The sequence below is a fragment of the Enhydra lutris genome, unplaced genomic scaffold (assembly GCF_002288905.1).
Source record: "Enhydra lutris kenyoni isolate GAN:26980312 unplaced genomic scaffold, ASM228890v2 scaffoldscaffold88, whole genome shotgun sequence".
In the NCBI taxonomy this organism is placed as follows: domain Eukaryota; kingdom Metazoa; phylum Chordata; class Mammalia; order Carnivora; family Mustelidae; genus Enhydra; species Enhydra lutris.
In genome coordinates this window covers 405311-414265 of record NW_019154172.1, presented here as the reverse complement: position 1 = coordinate 414265, position 8955 = coordinate 405311, and the positions used below count along the sequence as shown (strand labels likewise).

At 50.3% G+C, this 8955-nt stretch overlaps 1 pseudogene; it reads right to left on the bottom strand.

Annotated features, from left to right (window-relative positions):
- Nucleotides 1–2585: 2585 nt before the first annotated feature.
- LOC111161983 lies at nt 2586–7966 on the bottom strand (annotated as a pseudogene).
- Between the last annotated feature and the right edge of the window lie 989 nt (nt 7967–8955).

The following is an 8955-nucleotide window of genomic DNA, read 5'->3' as shown; positions in this document are numbered from 1 at the left end:
TAAGGAAAATGTCTTATCAGCAGCAGCAACAATGCAATGTGCCCTTGCAGGATCCTCCACAGGTCCCTGAGCCCTGCCCTCTCCAGGTCCCTGAACCCTACCCTCCCCAGACCCCTGAGCCCTGCCCCTCACAGGTGCCTATGCCATGCCCCCCACCCTCCAGCCAGCCAAAGTGTCCTCCTGTTAAGTGACCTCCCTGCCAGCTGGAATACCTGCCAAAGCAGAAGTGTCAGCTCTGAAGCCACCTCCCTGACCTGGCCATGAAGGTACTACACCCACTTGCCCCCCTCCTGTTATGCCCAAGTTTTGAGCCTGAGAGACCACCAAGGAGCCAACACCGATGCAAACACATAAGGGTCTTTATTCAGATTCGAGTCTGGGCTCACGACTGTCACCAGCGCAGCGGCACAGGAGCGAGAGCCCCGGACCTGCCAAGCAAGGGGTTTTTAATGTGTCATTACCAGAGGCTTGGGGTGGGGAGGGGGTAGTGGGGAAATTTCAGACTTCCCTGCAGTAAGCTGATTAGCTATTGCCGGGGTGTTTGCAGGGTTGGGTATAGTGGTTTTTCCTGTAACTAAAGTTCAGCCCCTGGTCATAGGGGCCTGAGATGGCTGCCAAAGCTAAGATGGCTGTACTTGTGCTAATGCTAAACTTGAGGTGGGATGCCCTTAATTTTCTCAGCCTCCACATCCCCCTTTCTCAGAGGAACCTAAGGAAGGACACAATCATAAGTCCAGGCTGGTTTCAGCAAAAAGGTCCAGTGGTTGGTATTGCTGTCTGAGTACCATGAGCTGAACTATAGTGACCCTGTCCTTGACAAAAGTAACTAATCTATTGATAATGCAGGGCCCGAAGGTAAGGAGGAGAAGGAGGATAATGAGGGGTCCAGCTAGGGTGGACAGTAAGGTGGTTAACCATGGGGAATGATTGAACCATTACTCGAACCAACCTTGCTGTTGTTCCCATTCCCGTTTGCGTTTAGCCAAACCTTCTCTGACTTTTGCCACCGATTCTCGGACTATTCCTGAGTGGTCAGTGAAGAAGCAACATTCTTCATTTAAGGCAGCACATAACCCCCCTTGTTGTAAAAAGACTAGGTCTAATCCCCTTCTGTTTTGAAGGACAACCTCAGACAAAGATGTTAGGGAATCTTGGAAGTGGGAAATAGAGGTTTCTACCCGTTCTATGTTTAGATCGATTGCTGCTCTAAGACTGTTATCATGGGAATTCTTTATGGCAAGTGAAGCAATACCTGCCCCTGCTTCTGCTAACCCAATTCCCAACAGTGTGGCTATGGTGATAGCCGAGATGGGCTCTCTTTCATCCCGTCTGCGGGTACCTGCATCAAACCATTGAAGTACTTGTTCATCTGAATGGTAGATAATTTTAGGAAGTAGTTGAACTAGCACACAGAAACCCTTTGTCTTATTTAGAATCTGGCCATGGAAGCAGGGGGTTAGGCCTGCAGAAGAACATGCCCACCAACGGTCTTGAGGAGGTAGATGGTAGTCTAGGCTAGATATAGATCTTGTATCATTACATAGGGACTGGTATTGGGGTGAGGGGGTGCCTATACAGAGTCCCTGACCTGACACTGATTGTAAAGGGAGCCCTTGAGTCTTTTGATGCCATCCACAGGCATTAGGGTCAGAGGTTGTGTTATACTGACCCAACATCATGATTCCCTCATAGAAGGGAGGTTGGATGTCATAGCAGAGCCAGCAAGATCGGGTAAGATTGGGCTTGGTTGCATTGAGGAACCTGTAAGCTTGGAACATCAGGTCCCAAAGTGGATGCTGAGAGAGGCTGAGGAAGGCAGGATCTTGTGGGAAGGAGGTCAGGATGGGAGTGATTGTGTCTACATTAGGGGTGTTATTGGATGCAGACGGCATGGTAGGTACAGAGGAGGAAGGTGGGGAGATAGGAGTTGTCTGAGGTTTGGTCAGAGGAGGTGCTAACACAGGGTTTGGGCCCAAGGCAATTGGGTTAGTTTCCCTGGCCAGGAGTCTTATGGTAAACAGGGTTCCAAGGTCAGTTTTATCCCATCTTGAGCCATCTCCAGAAGTCAAATAGTCTCTAAGGCCCCAGGTAAGTCCCATCTGTCATCTTGTATCTAGTTTGCCAGCCTCCAAGAATTTTAGGGTGATCGGATTACAGGTTTTAGAACCAGGGTTGTCTTTTCCCCGTGATGTGCAGGTTTGATTTTCTTGTAAGGTGTAGTTTCTTTTAAGGGTAATTAAATCATTGTAGGGGGCCGTCCACAAAAAGACACAGCTCCAGCTGGCAGAGTAAAAGTGGGAGGGGCCCCCGCACTGTCTTGCCCGGCCTCCTTTAAGGTATCCCGGGCAAACATAGAAATAGTTTCTGCAAAAACCATGGTTGGGTCGGGCAATGGCCGCATGTGTCCTCCACATGGAGTATCTGTAACAAGTCAAAGGTCAAGTTAGGAAACCAAGCTTGTAGTGGGGCAACTTTTGAGAGGGAACATACAATTTCTCTTCTAGAAACACCTATCATCTGCCAGGTTAGGTTAAGTGGTCGGTGGGGATCGGTTCTGGCATGAAGAGGAGCTAGCATAAGCAACATTAGTGGGGTAAGTGAGAACGGCACAGTCTTAGCTTTAGGGGATTGTCCTTGTTTGGTTGGCTTTCACATTCTGGAACAAAGTCCTTGAGAACAGCATGTGGGTCAGCTGGCCGGACATGGGTGTAGTGGACCCAGGGAGTAATCCTGTCGACCTTGAGAGCGATGGGAGTGGTCAGGATCACAATGTAGGGTCCCTTCCAGCGTGGTTGAAGTGTCTGGTGTTGGTGTCTCCAGACATACACCCGGTTACCCGGCTGATACCAATGGGGTTCCGGGGGTGGCCCAGTCTCGTAGAGGGCCCTCAGCTTAGGCCACACCTGTTCATGGGTTCATTGTAACATTTGGAGGGAGAAAAGGAGTTGGTGATCATTAAACTTAGCAAGCACCTCAGGCTTTAAATTGGGGATAATAGGTGGAGGAATACTGAACATGATCTCGTAGGGAGTAAGACCCATCTTATATGGAGAGTTTCGTACCCTCAATAGGGCAAAGGGGAGGAGAGTCACCCAGTCCCTGCCAGTCTCCAGGGTTAATTTAGTTAGGGTCTCCTTTAATGTTCTGTTCATCCTCTCTACCTGTCCTGAGCTTTGGGGCCTGTATGCACAATGTAATTTCCAATCTGCCCCAAGTACTAGTGCCACTCCCGGTGTTACCTTAGAGACGAATCCCCGTCTGTTGTCTGATCCAATCTTGATGGGAAAACCATACCTTGGTAAGATGTCTTCCAGCAGTTTTTTGGTCACAGTCTGTGCTATCTCATGTTTGGTGGGAAATGCCTCTGTCTATCCTGAAAATGTATCTACAAACACTAGCAAATACCTGTATCCGTATTTTCCAGGTTTTACCTCAGTGAAGTCCACTTCCCAGTAGGCTCCTAGGTGGTGCCCCCGGAGCCGGGTGCCCGGGTTAGATCCATGGGCGGTGGCATTAGTTAATTGACATGCATGGCAGCTTGCCACAATCTGTTCAATCTTTGATAGGGAGTCTTTGATGGTGATCTTTGCATGTCGCACCAAGTCCTCCATTTTTTTTTTTTGTTCCCATGTGGGTACTCTTATGCATTTTGGATAAGACTTGCCATCCCAGTTCCTCTGGTAAGATTATGCTACAATCTGCAGCTCTCCACCAGCCATGTAAGTATTGTGTCATGGGCAGATGCCTAATCCATTGTAAGTCTGTGTCAGTGTATTTGGGGCTACAGTCTGGCAAGTTCAGTGCCCCCGGATCAGGCAGTGTGGTCACTAAGACATGGGCCACCGAAAGAGCTGCCTCTTTTGCCTTTAAGTTGGCCAGCTGGTTTCCCCTGGCCACTGGTGTGTCTGCTTTTTGGTGTCCTGGACAATGGATAATGGCCAGTGTCTTAGGCAGCCAGAGGGCCCTTCGGAGCTCAAGGATTTCTGCCTTGTTTTTAATAGTCTTTCCTTCTGCTGTTAAGAGCCCTCCTTCTCTATAAATGGCTCCATGGATGTGGGCTGTGGCAAAGGCGTACCTGCTATCAGTATAGATGTTCATCTGCTTTCCTGCGTTGTTAGTGCCTTGGTTAGTGCAATCAGTTCTGCACGCTGGGCAGATGTCCCAGCCACCAACGGTTCCACCCAGACAGTCTCTGTCTCTGTGGTCACAGCTGCCCCCACATACCTGATTCCTTCCCGGACAAAGCTGTTGCCGTCTGTATACCAGGTGTCATCTGCATTTAGCAGTGGTCGGTCCTGGAGATCGGCTCTGACTCCATGCACCTGAGCCAGGATTTCTTGACAGTCATGTAGGGGGGGGTTCCCAGTTTAGGGTTTAGGGCTGTTGGCACCTGGAACAAAATTTTGGTAGGGTTCAAAAGCAAGCCCTGGTAATGGGTCAAGTGGGCATTGCTGATCCATCGGTCTGGGGGTTGTTTGAGCACCCCTTCAATGGCATGTGGGGTAGTGATGTATAGTTCCTGCCCCATAACCAACTTATCTGCATCCTTAACCATGGTGGCCACTGCAGCAAAAATTTTTAATCATGGCGGCCATCCAGCGGCCATGGCATCTAATTTCTTTGAGAGGTAGGCCACCCGTCTCCTCCAGGGGCCTATGTATTGAATTAGGACTCCCTTCACCACTCCTTCCTTTTCATCCACGTAAAGGTGGAAGGGCTTAGTCAGATCAGGCAGCCCGAGTGCCGGGGCTGACAGCAAGGCTTGCTTAAGGTCCTTGAAGGCTTTGTCCATGGCCCCAGTCCATACAATGTCCTGTTTTTGTTTTGTGGCCTTATAGAGGGGCCTAGCCATGTCAGTGAAACCAGGGATCCACAATCGGCAGAACCCAGCCAACCCCAAGAATTCATGCACCTGGCGAACGTTTAGAGGCTGTGGGATCCTCATGATGGTCTCCTTCCATGCATCTGTTAACCATCTTTGTCCATTTTTCAATTGTACCCCAAGTAGCTCACCTCTGTTCTGCAGATCTGGGCCTTCTTAGCTGAAGCCCGGTATCCCAGAGTTGCTATTGCTTGGAGCAAATCCTTGGTGCCTTGTAGGCATGTTTCCTGGTCCTCTGCTGCCAACAGGATATCATCTACATATTATAATAGAGTCATATTAGGGTGCTTGGCACAGAACTCACCTAAGTCTTTGTGCTGTGCCTCATCAAAGATGGTGGGCAAATTCTTGAATCCTTGTGGCAGTCAAGTCCAGGTGAGTTGGCCATTGATCCCCTTCTCTGGGTCCTCCCATTCAAAAGTGAAGAGGTCTTGGCTCTTTGGGGCCAAGGGCAAGCTGAAAAAGGCGTCTTTTAGGTCTAGCACTGTGTATCAAGTCTTGTCTGGAGGCAAGGTGGAGAGGAGAGTGTAGGGGTTTGGGACCATAGGGTGCATGTCTGACCCATTGGTTAACTTCCCTCAAGTCCTGGACCGGTCTATAATCATTAGAGTGTGGTTTTTGCACCAGCAACAGGGGAGTGTTCCATTCTGAGTGACAAGGCCGCAGTATGCCCAAGTCTAGCAGTCGCCGGATGTGTGGGGTGATCCCAGTCTGTGCTGTGGTGGGGTATTGGCAGACCCTGACTGGATCTGCCCCTGGCTTTAGTTCAGTGTATATAGCTGGCCGATGTTGGGCTAGTCCCATTCCCCCAGTTTCTGCCCACGCTTGGGGAAACTCCTGCAACCAGTGGTCAATGTGGGTCATTGGTTTTGGGGGCATTTGGTGAAGACGATATTCATCCTTGAGGTTCATGACAGGCACCTGGATCGGGTGCCCCTCTTTATCCAGAATCTTTGTCCCTTTAGAGTGGAAACTAACTTGGTCTCCCATCTTGGTGAGTAAGTCCCGGCCTAACAAGGGGTAAGGGCACTCAGGGATGACCATGAAGGAGTGGGATACCTGGCCCATGCCGAGATCCACCGTTCTTCAGGTAGTCCATGAATATTGTTTAGTGCCTGTGGCCCCCTGTACCCATGAGGTCTTATTTGTCAATTTCCCTTGAGGTTGTAGCAAGACAAAGTGCTGAGCCCCAGTGTCTACTAGGAATTTAATTGGTTGCCCCTCCACTTTAAGGGTTACCCTGGGCTCAGGGAGGGGTGCCGAACCCCGACCCCCCTAGTCATCTAAATCTTTGACCTCCAAGATAGTAGCAAAGGCCTTTGGTCTTTTGTTGGGGAAATCCTTTACCCAGTGGCCTTCTTCCTTGCAATATGCACACTGGTTTTTATTCAGTTTGCGGAATTCTCAACAGGGGCCATCCTCCTTACCTGCTCCCAAAGCCAACATCTTGAGACGTCTCTGTTTTTCATGTGGGTCATCCGTGGTTGTGGCCAGTAGGATCTTAGCCAGGTTCCAGGTCTGTCAGTCATTTATCTTAGCCTGTTGTTCCTCCCGGCTCTCTCTGTTATTGTAGACTCTTTCTGCCACCACTATCAGATCCTGTAGGCTCTTTTCTCCTAGTCTTTCTACCCTCTGCAGTTTCCTTTTAATGTCCAGAGTGGCTTGGTTAACAAAAGCCATAACAATGGCAGCTTTGGTTTCTGGGGCCTCTGGATTCATAGGGGTGTACTGTATGAATGCCTCTATGATCCATTCTAGGAATGCCACCAGACTCTCATCTTTACCCTGTCTTACATCATAAACCTTGGCCATATTGGTAGGCTTGTGTGCTGCAGCCTTGAGACCTGCCATTAAAGTCTGACGGTCGACCCAGAGCCTCTCCTTACCTTCAGCCAAATTGTAGTCCCAAGTGGGGTGAGACAAGGGAAAGCTGCATTTATGAGATCAGGGTTCTGAGTTGGCTGTCTGTCGTCACCCAGGATGGACTTCCGGGCTTCCACCTGGATTCGTTCTCTTTCCTCAGTGGTAAAGAGAACTTGCAAGAGCTGCTGACAGTCATCCCAGGTGGGCTGGTGGGTGAAAAGAACAGTATCCAAAAGACCAATAAGATCCTTTGGGTTATCGGAGAACTTTGCGTGTTGGGTTCTCTAGTTGTATAAATCACTAGTAGAGAATGGCCAGTATAACATCGGCTGTCCCCCCGTTTCATCGGGGGGGTCCCATGGTGCAGAGGGGAAGGACAGTGGAATCGGCTGGTCTCAGGTTTGGGGTTGGGGCTGCCTGATGGGTCCGGCAACGTGTCCCTGCCACTGGCCCACGCATGGAAGCCCCCCATCTGGGAGGGGGAGGGCACTCCCTCAGCAGCCCCTGGTGTTTCTGCTGGAGGGGCAGATGAGGGGGGGAAACCTGGTAGGGTGGTGGAAGAATCAGGTCCTCTGTGAAAGTGTCCTGAAGGACCGGGTAAAGAGGAGTCTTTGGTTTGGACTCTGCTTCCCTGTCAGACTTAGGAGTTGGGTTCCACAGGGCTAGGATCTTGGATGTAGGTCCTGCTTTGGGAGGCAGAAAAGGTTTAAGCCAGGAGGGAGGGTTCTCGATCATGTCCTGCCGGACCAGGATATAAGGCACTTGGTCAGGGTGGCCATGTGGTCCTTCTCTGAAGATGATGGCCTTAACCTGTAAGATAATAGGCAGTTGAAAAGTTCCCTCCCAGGGCCATCCAACATTAAAGGATTGCCATTCAGACATGCAGAAAGTCTGAAACTTTCCCTTTCGTATGTCCGTACTCAGGTTATAAGCTCTTTCCCTGACGTCCGAGAAGCAGTCAACCCTCAGAGACAGAGGGATTGTCTGTGTCTGTCTCATTGAGTCCTCAGTCCACACCAAGACAAAGACACCAATGACAATTAACAAGAACACACTCACACAGACAAATGATCCGGCGCGGCCGCGAAGACAAAACTGAAAGTAAGTTGGGGGGCAGTCTGACTGCAACAGCAGCTGACTCTCCTCACAGATGGGGAATTCGCCCTCCAGGCAGGGGCAAGGGACATTTCCCAAGACCCCCGGTCGACAGCCCGCCAGCATGTTCACTTAAGCCAATGTTGACCCAGATACAGCTTGGAATTTCTACAGGTAAAAATGCAGATTGAAGCTCCCAGAAAGTATGCGCACAAACAGGTAAAAACAAGTGCACTCACCAACGGGTGCAGGACCCTTCAGGTCGGGGTCCTGGGGGTCTCTCAGATCCTGGACGAGCCCCCAAATGTTATGCCCAAGTTTCGAGCCTGAGAGACCACCAAGGAGCCAACGCCAATGCAAACACACGAGGGTCTTTATTTGGATTCCAGTCCGGGCTCATGACTGTCACCGGCACAGTGGCACAGGAGCAAGAACCTCAGACCTGCCAAGCAAGGGGTTTTTATGTGTGGTTACCAGAGGCTTGCAGGGGGGGGGGGGGCGGATTTCAGACTTCCCTGCAGTAAGCTGATTAGTTGCTGGGGGTGTTTGCAGGGTTGGGTATAGCGGTTTTTCCTGTTACTAAAGCAGGGTTGGGTATAGTGGTTTTTCCTGTAACTAAAGTTCAGCCCCTGGTCACAGGGGCCTAAGATGGCTGCCGAAGCTAAGATGGCTGTACTTGTGCTAACGTTAAACTTGAGGTGGGATGGCCTTAATTTTCTTGGCCTCCACACTCCATCCCCTCACTTTCAGCAACAACAAGAAATACACAATACTTAGAAGATGCTTTCTCTTTAGACTCAAGAAAAAAGATATCATCATAGTACATGGGTTTCCTCCCAAATCATTGACTCCTCCCAGCCCCTCTCCAGGAGACTACATGGTGCAGACAGAAGTTCTCAAACCAGGGCATGTGGGTGGCTCAGTGGGTTAAGCCTCTGCATTCGTCTCAGGTCATGATCTCAGGGTTCTGGGATCAAGCCCCACATCGAGACCCGCATTGAGCCCCAAACTGAGCCCCACATGGGGCTCTCTGCTCAGCAGGGAGCCTGCTTCCCCCTTTCTCTCTGCCTGCCTTTCTGCCTACTTGTGATCTTTCTCTCTGTCAAATAAATAAA